Source organism: Schistocerca nitens, chromosome 2, assembly GCF_023898315.1.
Source record: "Schistocerca nitens isolate TAMUIC-IGC-003100 chromosome 2, iqSchNite1.1, whole genome shotgun sequence".
Lineage (NCBI taxonomy): Eukaryota > Metazoa > Arthropoda > Insecta > Orthoptera > Acrididae > Schistocerca > Schistocerca nitens.
In genome coordinates, this window is record NC_064615.1 from 856001372 (window position 1) to 856013822 (window position 12451).

Below are 12451 nucleotides of genomic sequence, written 5' to 3' on the forward strand. Positions count from 1 at the left end.
GACAACATCCGACGCCAGTGCCTCACCATAACTCCGGACATGCTTTACAGTGCTGTTCACAACATTATTCCTCGACTACAGATATTGTTGAGGAATGGTGGTGGACATACTGAACATTTCCTGTAAAGAACATCATCTTTGCTTTGTCTTACTTTTTAATGGTAATTATTGCTGTTCTGTTCAGATGACGCGCCATCTGTCGGACATTTTTTGAACGTTTGTATTTTTTTGGTTCTAATAAAACCCCATGTCATTCCAAGTATGTGTATCAATTGGTACCTCTCTATCTACATTATTCCGTGATTTATTCAGTTTTCAAATTTATACTGACTTTTTGATCACCCGGTACATATCTTTTCTATATTAAAAGGTATAAATATACTTGTAGGTCGTATCATGGGACTAGAATCCGCTGATCGTTATCTTGCATTCATATAAGTACACATTCGAGTTTCCCCTGAATTACTCGTTGCGCTTTGAAAAATATTTCCTACTTCTGAGTATATCAATCTAATGGCAGTTAGTTCTCGTCACGTTTCTTTCATATGTCAAAATTTTGTATGAATGGGAAAAAATTTCCATGGTAATTTCACGGATGTCCTAAGTGCTATGCACCTAGCTCAGTTAAAAGTTGAGAAACAGGTATCCTTGAATTTCGGGAAAATATATTGTGCACTTTTTTCGTAAATTTGTAAGATAATTACACCCAATTTATGTCCGTCAATCCACAGTGTTTTTAATAAGCTAAATGAGTTTTTTTCTAATAATAAACTTTTCCGCCTACGTTTTTATAACAGATTTTTGCCCTTGTTTGACTCGGGTACCACTTTACAGGTATACATATTGTATAGCATCAGTAGGAATATCTGACAGTATATGAGCAGGGTGCGTGACCTCCGTGAATAAAACTACTTATCGGGCTGGCTGTTCCCCATGTTATACACGTAAGCGGTACGTCACAAGAGCATTACTTTGTATTATTCACCCTCACTTAACTGACATTTTAGTCAAGGCGTCGCAATCAAGATGTATGTGATTTTCTAAGGCTTTGAGGCTTTTTAATCTATGTATTCGATTCTGTGTCTTGTAAAAGGAAATATCAATGGAAGGACATAAAGACACCGGTTGGCTATTATTTTCGAACAATGTAAAAAAAAGCCAGTCATTGTATACTTACTTCAAATCCTTCTTCTTACAAGTGACATACAGGCAAGGGCTGCGTTGACACCTTCTCGTCCTAGACTACGCTCTTCGTACGAAATATTAGTCAAACTGCAGTATTTGTTCGTGTGTCATGTATTACTAAGCCTAGGAACGAAAAGCATATTACAGTGACCTCCATATGTACATGCCTAAGCTGCACATAACAACATGTATATTTGGATTTTAATTCCTTTCGCGTAAGCGTTCCATCCAGTTCATAAATATTGATCTGATGATGACTGCTCAAAAATGGTTCAAATGGCTCTGAGCACTATGGAACTAAACTGCTGAGGTCATCAGTCCCCTAGAACGTAGGACTAATTAAACCTAACTAACCTAAGGACATCACACACATCCATGCGCGAGGCAGGATTCGAATCTGCGACCGTAGCGGTCGCGCGGTTCCAGACTGTAGCGCCTAGAACCGCTCGGCCACTCCGGCCGGCCGATAGTGACTGTAAGAGTCAAAACTGACAAACACTAAATTTGAATGTCATCGAGAGGGTCTATTATTGTATACAATATTTCGCTGAATTCTTTACTGAAATTCGTCGTTTGTCGTGAGTTATTGCAGGTCGAGACTGACAGGAAAACTAGTCATGTCCAAAATGTTACTCATAAAAACAATTTTTCACGATTATTTTGTTTTCGAGTACGCTTCAGCCTTGAAGTCAGTGTCTGACGTCCTTTTTTATATGTACTTCTGTCTCACTGAACATTATCTTAAATTCTTTTCTGTTTTCATTATTAACATTGTTTTTTCACTCGTCCCTTGGTATTGATCTTCTATCACCATTACCTCACCATCACCACCACCACTACCACTGCTATTACTACTACTCTACTACTACTACTACTACTACTACTGCACTTTCTAGGAGCTGCTTTACCTCTGGTCAGTCACCTTCCCTTTTCTCCATTAGATCATGTAAGTTCAGCTTACTGTCTCCAGTATCTCTAATTTTAATCCCATTATAATTTTTATTTCATTAATATTCTACTGTGATATCGATATACGTGAAGTACTTCTTATAAAATCGTTACCCAAGGCTGCGTGTCATCACTGGGCATCCTCCTTAGAGATACTCTGAATAATGTTAGATACAATCTTTCTACGTCACCTTCGGATTTCTTTTCCTCGCTGTAAGAGGGAGCTCATTTTATTTGTAGCCACTTTCGCATCAGATATCGAAGCTGAAATTTGTTTTTCTAGATCCTTCCTTGAAAGGTGTCAGTACGGCTTCGTTCACTACAGAAATATAAAGAAGTATTTCGCCTCGACCTTAAAGAGAAGTTCGCAGAGTCACTACCACTTCCCTTCTTTGATTATGGTGATCTTATTCTCAAACAATTTTCGTATGAGAGCTCACGATGGTTGGAACAATGGAACTGGCAATGAATGTTTGTGATGATGATGTTTGGTTTGTGGGGCGCTCAACTGCGTGGTTATCAGCGCCCGTACGAATTCCCAACCTTTTATCAGTCCATTCTCGCTACTTTCATGAACGATGATGACAACACAAACACCCAGTCAACTCGAGGCAGGTGAAAAATGCTGCCCACGCGGGGTATCGAACCCGGAACCCAGTGCTCGGGAAGCGAGAACGCGACTGTGAGACCACGAGCTGCGGACACGAATATCTGTGTGCAATACCTTCGTGATGCACTTTATTTCGACCATATCACTCCCGCCTACGAACAGTTACCACGGCTACCTGCTAATATGCGTAGAACAGTTACCCTGTATTTGCTGCAACATCTTCTCAATCGTTGCACTCCTTTCCATTTACTGTTTGACCGGCACAACTAAAATACTAGTTTCTGACAAAGTAAAATTCCTTCTTCTACACTACACAACACTGCCGTGTTCTCTGCATCACTTTTTGTACAAGCAACCTGACTATGGAAAAATCTTGCTGAAAAGTGTAGAGAAAGTAAAATCGCTTCGAACTCCAAAAGACAGCTAATAGCCTACGTTCTATCACATTACGTATCTCTTCCTGCAACTTACCCTCGTCAACCCCCACTCCCCCTCCACTTTTCCCTCTCCTTGTCTACATAGTTCACTATTTCTTTCCTAGCAGTCATAATCACTTTAATTTCGATCCTCTCCTCTTTCATTATCCTTCCCAATTATTCTAACACCAAACAAGCCGTAAAAATGCTAAACTAATGAATATCATTCGTAATGCTTCCATTATTTTATTATTAGTATAACTATTATTACCATTATTATTTCTTTACTTTCTCAGACGTTGAGTCTGGTTGAGAATGGAAAGTGACGCGGACCTTGATCAAGCGTCACTTCCTATTAACTGTACGGTATGTGTTATATTGCATTTAGGAACTTTCGGGTAATTGAACATGTATCAATAATTACGGATTTCTGTAGTTGTATATATATGTTAGGATGTAGCTGTATTGCATTGATGTACTGGTGGATATTGTGTGGTATGACTCCTGTAGTTGATAGTATAATTGGTATGATGTCAACTTTATCCTGATGCCACATGTCTTTGACTTCCTCAGCCAGTTGGATGTATTTTTCAATTTTTTCTCCTGTTTTCTTTTGTATATTTGTTGTATTGGGTATGGATATTTCGATTAGTTGTGTTAATTTCTTCTTTTTATTGGTGAGTATGATGTCAGGTTTGTTATGTGGCGTTATTTTATCTGTTATAATGGTTCTGTTCCAGTATAATTTGTATTCATCATTCTCCAGTACATTTTGTGGGGCATACTTGTATGTAGGAACTTGTTGTTTTAAAAGTTTATGTTGAAAGGCAAGCTGTTGATGTATTATTTTTGCGACATTGTCATGTCTTCTGGGGTATTCTGTATTTGCTAGTATTGTACATCCGCTTGTGATGTGATCTACTGTTTCTATTTGTTGTTTACAAAGTCTGCATTTATCTGTTGTGGTATTGGGATCTTTAATAATATGCTTGCTGTAATACCTGGTGTTTATTGTTTGATCCTGTATTGCAATCATGAATCCTTCTGTCTCACTGTATATATTGCCTTTTCTTAGCCATGTGTTGGATGCGTCTTGATCGATGTGTGGCTGTGTTAGATGATACGGGTGCTTGCCATGAAGTGTTTTCTTTTTCCAATTTACTTTCTTCGTATCTGTTGATGTTATGTGGTCTAAAGGGTTGTAGAGGTGGTTATGAAATTGTAGTGGTGTAGCCGATTTATTTATATGAGTGATTGCTTTGTGTATTTTGCTAGTTTCTGCTCGTTCTATAAAGAATTTTCTTAAATTGTCTACCTGTCCATAATGTAGGTTTTTTATATCGATAAATCCCCTTCCTCCTTCCTTTCTGCTTAATGTGAATCTTTCTGTTGCTGAATGTATGTGATGTATTCTATATTTGTGGCATTGTGATCGTGTAAGTGTATTGAGTGCTTCTAGGTCTGTGTTACTCCATTTCACTACTCCAAATGAGTAGGTCAATATTGGTATGGCATAAGTATTTAAAGCTTTTGTCTTGTTTCTTGCTGTCAATTCTGTTTTCAGTATTTTTGTTAGTCTTTGTCTATATTTTTCTTTTAGTTCTTCTTTAATATTTGTATTATCTATTCCTATTTTTTGTCTGTATCCTAGATATTTATAGGCATCCGTTTTTTCCATCGCTTCTATGCAGTCGGTGTGGTTATCCAATATGTAATCTTCTTGTTTAGTGTGTTTTCCCTTGACTATGCTATTTTTCTTACATTTGTCTGTTCCAAAAGCCATACTTATATCATTGCTGAATACTTCTGTTATCTTTAGTAATTGGTTGAGTTGTTGATTTGTTGCTGCCAGTAGTTTTAGATCATCCATGTATAGCAAATGTGTGATTTTGTGTGGGTATGTTCCAGTAATATTGTATCCATAATTTGTATTATTTAGCATGTTGGATAGTGGGTTCAGAGCAAGGCAGAACCAGAAAGGACTTAATGAGTCTCCTTGGTATATTCCACGCTTAATCTGTATTGGCTGTGATGTGATATTATTTGAATTTGTTTGGATATTAAGTGTGGTTTTCCAATTTTTCATTTCTATGTTTAGGAACTGTATCAATTTAGGATCTATTTTGTATATTTCCAATATTTGTAGTAACCATGAGTGGGGTACACTATCAAAAGCTTTTTGGTAATCAATGTATGCGTAGTGTAGCGACCTTTGTTTAGTTTTAGCTTGATATGTCACTTCTGCATCTATTATCAGTTGCTCTTTACATCCTCGTGCTCCTTTGCAACAGCCTTTTTGCTCTTCATTTATAATTTTGTTCTGTGTTGTATGTGTAATTAATTTCTGTTTAATGATTGAAGTTAATATTTTGTATATTGTTGGTAGGCATGTTATGGGGCGATATTTAGCTGGGTTCGCTGTGTCTGCTTGATCTTTAGGTTTCAGATAAGTTATTCCATGTGTAAGTGTATCAGGGAATGTGTATGGTTCTGCAATGTAACTGTTTAATAATTTAGTTAGATGTGAATGTGTTGAGGTGAACTTCTTTAACCAGAAATTTGCTATTTTATCATTTCCAGGGGCTTTCCAATTGTGAGTAGAATTAATTGCTTGGGTGACTTCATGTTGCAAAATTATCACTTCAGGCATTTGTGGTATCATCTTGTATGTGTCTGTTTCTGCTTGTATCCATCGTGCATGCCTGTTATGTTGTACCGGGTTTGACCATATGTTGCTCCAGAAGTGTTCCATGTCTGTTATGTTTGGTGGATTGTCTATTTTAATGTGTGTGTTATCTATTGTCTGGTAAAATTTCTTTTGGTTTGTGTTGAATGTTTGGTTTTGTTTCCTTCTATTTTCACTTTTTTTGTATCTTCTGAGTCGTTTGGCTAATGCTTGTAATTTCTGCTTCTTTTCGTCTAATTGCTCTGTCGCTTCTTGTTGTGAGATTTTACCTAACCTTTTTCGTTTTTTTTCCGAGATTTCATTTCTTATAAATTGTGTTAGCTGTCCGATGTCTTTTCTCAGTTTTTCTATTCTCATCTGTAGCCTGTGTTGCCATGCTGGTTTTGTGGGTTTCTTCTGTGTGTTGGTTGGTTCTGATCTCTGTCTAGTGTGTATATTTAGTGTAGTGAGTGCTCCTATATAAACCAGTAGTTGTAACTCTTCCATAGTTGTGTTTTCATTTATTTTGTTGTGTATGATTGTGTTGATAGTTTTTATTGTTGTTTCGACTTGTGGGTTATTTGGTGGTCTATGCAAGAATGGTCTAATGTCTGTATTTGTGTCTTTGTATTCTATATATGTTAGCTGAAATTTTTCTTCTATATCTAGCATCTGTGTCACTTCGTGTTCTATTTGTGCTTGTTCTGGTGGCTGTCTTAAGATTTCGTTTTCCTCTGATTGTTTAATTGGTGCGTGGTGTTCTTTGTTTGTTTACTCTGGGATGTTTGAGTCAATTACTGTATTTTCTTCTTCTTCTGATTGCACATTATTTTGTTCCAGTATTTGTTGTACTTGTTGTTTGATGTTTTCTAATTCTGACTGGGGTATCCTGTTATTTTTGATTATTACACGGATCTGATCAGCTAGTCGTTGTTCTGTTAAAAATTTTAATTCTGGGTATCTGGTAATAAATGTTGTGTATACTTGTGATCTGTATCCAGTTGTGTTGGTTCCTAGGTTTGTTGCTTGGTAATAACAGAACATGAGGTGTCGATTAACTTCATCTGACCATCTCATCCTCTGTCTTTGTTTTCCTTCTAGGGTGGTTGCAGGAAGCATATCCTGCAAAACACCTCTATTTGGATTTAAATCTTTTTCCAGTTGGCTAGCAGTGTCGTTACCATTGTGGGCGGGCATAGGGTTCAAGTGTCGTCCCCGACCATGACGGCGCTTGTCCGAGGCTTCTTTAGTTCTGTCCTGAACCAACTAATCACACTAAAAGGGGGGTTAGCCCTATTAGTGGTTTGTTCTTTTCGTCGCCTTTTACGACTGGCAGAACATACCGGAGGCCTATTCTTTTCCCGGGCCTCCACGGGGACCATTATTATTATTATTATTATTATTATTATTATTTGAAATTATTACTTTTTAGTGATATTTCAAATTATCATTGCGTCAGATGCGGATGACAGTGGTACACAAGGAAATCGGCCATGCTCTTTACTATGTAGTCATCCCGACATGTGCCTTAAGCGATTTACAGAAGCAGTGGAGAACAAAAATCTTGATGGTCAGACGGGAATTAGTCCTCGTTGATCTGGAAGTGGAACCACTGTCTATTCACTATACCAGCTCGCTCAGTGTCGGTCGCAAATGATTACATGAAGTGCCTTAAATGTTCCTCTGTAAGTATGAGCTTAGTTCGTAATATCTTCGTAATATCATTAATAGTCACCATACTGGAAGGAAAGGATGTGGTTCTGTAGAACACTGAAACCAGCTGTTCTGCACGTTCCGGTACAGTCTGTTGAATGAGTCGGAATGCTCTTCTTTTTTGCGTACTGTTACCTTCTAATGATGAGCGAAACTGGGACAAGTTGCTGGCTCCGGGGGGGGGGGGGGGGGGGGGAGGGGGGGGAGGTTCTGAAGCAACGCTTACCTCAGGTTGCTCTTCCCTATTTGATAGGTGCACTTTCCCCTGCGCTAACTTGTTCCTGGCCAGTAAGATTCTTCCTCTTCCTTTTAGTCTTTACCGTTACTTTCCATTAAAAACTGTCTTTGGAATTCATTGAGCAGCAATATTATCATGAAGCCGACAAATGTGTATAATAAGGATATTCACATAAAAGCAGCACTCTCAAATGACAGTAGTAGCCGCTCTAAAATAGCTGTCTTGTTTAGAAAAACATTCGCAGTATACTTTTTCCCACTTGACGTGGAGCCACAATGGAAGACCAGCGAATGGGAGATGTTTCTTTTAAAATGCTTTGCTATTCACAGGTAAACCAGTAATCTTAGCCTCTGATTGTGTTAATACAGGATGTATAAAGTGTTAGTGCATTCATTTGATACTTTCAAGACATCTGGAGAAACCGAGAATTCCGGACAGCCCAGGTCTATCCTCTTGTATAGAGAATGAATGATGTCGTGACTTAGCTTCTATAGCCATCGTCGTATAGCCCCTAGTGCACAATGGTGACGATGTTGGCTTGTGGGGCGCTCAACATCGTGGTCATCAGCTCTTGTACAAGTTTCCAATCTCTCCACTTCCAATCTCGCCACTTCTAGAATGATGATGAGCACAACACAAACACCCAGTCCCCATGGGGCTGATGCACAATTATCACCCCCCAAAGAGTAAGCATTCAATCTTCGTGAAACAAGAGATTTTCGCCACTACTGGTTTGTCAGTATGGGGTAAGAATCTGGAATATCTGTCCACGTCAGTCATAGTCGCCTGAGAAAAGATGACGCCGTCGATGGCGACGATCTTTTAAGCTCCAAATATTTCGTGGTTCTCTCTATGTATTAGCATAATGCATCAATTTCTCTCACATATTTATTAAATGCTTGCCCGTAACAGTATGCACGAAACACTTGGAGAGCGACGTACGATGTTCTACTTGATACATATGACATACTTCATAACAAGTCGGAGGAATGTGTCAGCACACAGCCTCAATTAAGACGTTGCTCACAACAATGGCGTGGATTGTTGTAGGTTTTCCATGTTGTTCAAACCAGTATTAGGTCTGCATATGTACGCTGCAAGCACAGTGTGTATGGGGAAATGTTGTGGTGTGGTGGCAGGATGCTCTCTGTCTGTCTCTCTCTCTCTCTCTCCCCCTTCATCTCTCCTCTCTTCTCGCCCCTCTCCTTTTCAATTTACTTCTTCTATTTAGTTTTGGTGTGTGAGAAAATGAATTTTTGGTATTCCTCTACAGTACATGCATTAATTAACTTAACCTTCGTAGTGAGTATGCGAAATATAAGATGGAGTATGCATTGAAATATCGGCTCAAGGCACTGTGAGAGTAAGACTCGTCCAAAAATACGTCTAATTTTTTTTTTTTTTTTACGTCTGCCGCGAAAATTCATGTTAGCTCGTAGTAGTTCCCCTATGTTTATATCGCTTTCAAGAGTAATTAGTTTGTATCACCCAGCCTTGTTTGACATGTAGAAGCATTAGTGCCACGATATCACTGGGTCATCTAATTTAATGTTGACGACACTTGCACCATCTGAGCGTGGCTTGTAGCAGCATTTTTCCTTTCAAATAAGACAACGAAATACTGTGTAATACATTTTATAAACAGACAGCACCATACTGTGTATGACTACCCCTCTTAATTACCATGGGTAAAAATATGGAATTTTGGCTTTGTGTGTGTGTGTGTGTGTGTGTGTGTGAGTGTACGCGCGCATTCTCTCTCTTGAGTGAGAGAGAGTGAAAGATAGAGAGAAAGATTGTGTGCAAATTGACTTTTACTTAGAAACAGCACCCAAGCAGCGAGTCATCTACGGCAGGGTATATCACTAGAAACACTCTATAAACATTAAGAGTTACACACAGTGCTTTTCAAGTACAAGGGCCTGCTGCTCCCTGCGGAACAAATGTGGGAGGAAACGCAGGGCCAGCAGATTGCAGCCGGTCGTTCAGTCTCTTGCTACTAAACATTCAGTGAGAAGCGCTCGCATTAGCGGGCATTACGGCGGCACCAGTGGAGGGTCTCATGCAATTCCGATCGCCCCGCGTCCCGCCGAGCGACGTGTGGCGGGCGCGCGTCGTCCGCAGGCGCAGTGCTACCACTACCACCAGCACGCTCGCGGAACGGCAGCCAGTGTTGCCAAGAAGCCCCGCGGCAGTCGCCGCGCTGCCAGATCGATAGCCAGTAGAGTAGCGTGGTGGTTCAGCGCTCAGTGCTGCCACTCGGCCCCAGTGCCCAGACGATGTCGCGTGCAGACGTTGGTAACGGCCCCAGTGGGCGCTATACCGCTTGCAAGCACGGGTGAGCACTCAGATGCATTTGGCAGCTGTACCTGTCGTCGCCGAAACACCCGATGTTCCCATTTACGTCACACCGAGATCTGATTTCCCCTTGCGTTTACAGTATTTCCCTTGCATTTACGTATTCGGTTACCAGCGGCTTTGGTCCAATCAAGACAGCACAATGTTGCAGATGCATGGCAGTAATAGCATGTCGGCTTCTGACCATTAGATGTGGAATCTATGTACATGCCAAGGCCAAAACCACTGGAAGCTTTGATGGAACTTACCCATTTTCTATTAATTTCTTTCCCTTGTTGTATTTTAAGCATCAGAAAGCATAGTTCATATCTTTTAGATTAGGCAATAATAGGCTGTACAAAGTGAACAGTGGAATTTTGTCCTTCATAACGTTATTATATTTTCCAAAAACATCTTGTATGCACACTGCGACAGAATACCAAAAGAGTGTATGATATTACTATGAAAGTTAGTTGTCATTAATGGAATGTATGGTCTGACATAGTGCCGAAATGGTGTAACATAGATTGCCGAAAATAAATAAAACAAAAAAATTTGATCCAGTCACCTTCATGGTCCAGTGGTGATCATCATGAGCTACTGGAGGCTGCAATGTCTTGTCCTGGCGACAACTTCAGAATTTTTTCCGACAAGGTTTGAAATTCCGTTAATCAACTGGAAACTTGACGAGATACTTGTAAAGTACTGTTGACATTTCTGAAAACCGGCGTAAATCTCAATGCTGTAGAATAACGCTTTAGGCGGAGGATGGACCCACGGCCGGTCAGCATCACATTGTCTCGGTCTTTTAACGCATTACAGTCCACACATGTGTTATACCATTTTGCCGCAAACTGACATTTCCAGTATCTAGTTATCACATATCAAATTTACTGATAGTTTGTCACTTGTTTTATTTACCCCTCCCGTCATTCTATGACTCGTCCTCTACCTCGTTTTGCCGCGGTTGTCTCGCGGTTCTAGGCGCGCAGTCCGGAACCGTGCGACTGCTACGGTCGCATGTTCGAATCCTGCCTCGGGCATAGATGTGTGTGATGTCCTTAGGTTAGTTAGGTTTAAGTACTAAGTTCTAGGGGACTGATGACCACAGCAGTTGAGTCCCATAGTGCTCAGAGCCATTTGAACCATTTGAACCACCTCGTTTTCTGATGTGCTTCATCTATGCCTACTTTCTTACGAAAGTACTCGGGTAGCTCCCACTAGAAAATTTGTGGTAAGTTCCTATCGGAGGTCATCGGTCCCTAGGCTTACACACTACTTTAATCGAACTTAAACGAACTTACGCTGAGGATAACACATACACTCATGCCCGAGGGAGGACTCCAACCTCAGACGGGGGGAGCCACGCGAACTGTGACAAGACGCCCTTTAGACCGCGCGACTAGCTCCCACTAGAATTATCCTCTGCTCCTTCTGTCGTTGAAAAGATAACAATAAGCTGTCTGTTCAGATGAGCGGATTTAGTTGTTCTATTTGTTGTATTTTTTTATACTTACCTTTTTTCTGCTCACTTATTTCTTGCCAACCTACAGTATATTCAATACCTCATGTATTGTTTGCATTTTCCAGTATGAGAAGTTCAATTATTTAAACAAATTATTTGATCAAATCCTATTCTGTTTAGCATTAGTCTGCTATTCTCTACAAACAAATTTGACTTTGTGTTATGTGGTTAGTATTCAAATATCATCTGATGTTTTAGGAAATCGAGATCTACTTTTCGTGGAAGTTGGAAGAAATTGGCGCATGCAGTAAATACAATCAGCCACTCGACCATCTGTTGAACGATAAAACTAAGTTCCATTACGTGACACTGAATGACATTTACACAGCAATAAAGACACATAAAATGTTATTGTACGGCAAACATGCTACTCCTCTTGGCAACATGCCATATAAAAGGCTCAGACAAAAGATCTCAACATAGTAAATCATTAAATAAGGTTATTTTGTGGTACTTCACCTACAACTGACAGCGATACTTTCTTGTCTAACTGGGCGAGTGATAATCACAGAATGTTCCACCGAGATGATTTTCGTAGATATGGAGAGAAACTAATGTAAAGTTGAAGCTGTAAGTCAATCTATGTATTGTCCTGCAGATTCCGTTTCAGGAGGTCAATTGCGTTGGTTATGCTCCAGTTCAGTTCCCTGAACGGCACACCCGAGACATACCCATATTGTTTCATTCTTTCCGCGACACGACGACATAAATTCAAGCAGACTTGTGAATTTAGATGTCAGTTTCCAAATACCTTTAAAGACCACGGCTGCTACTTTGGGTATGCAAGTGACGGAACGAAAAATTTGTACATACA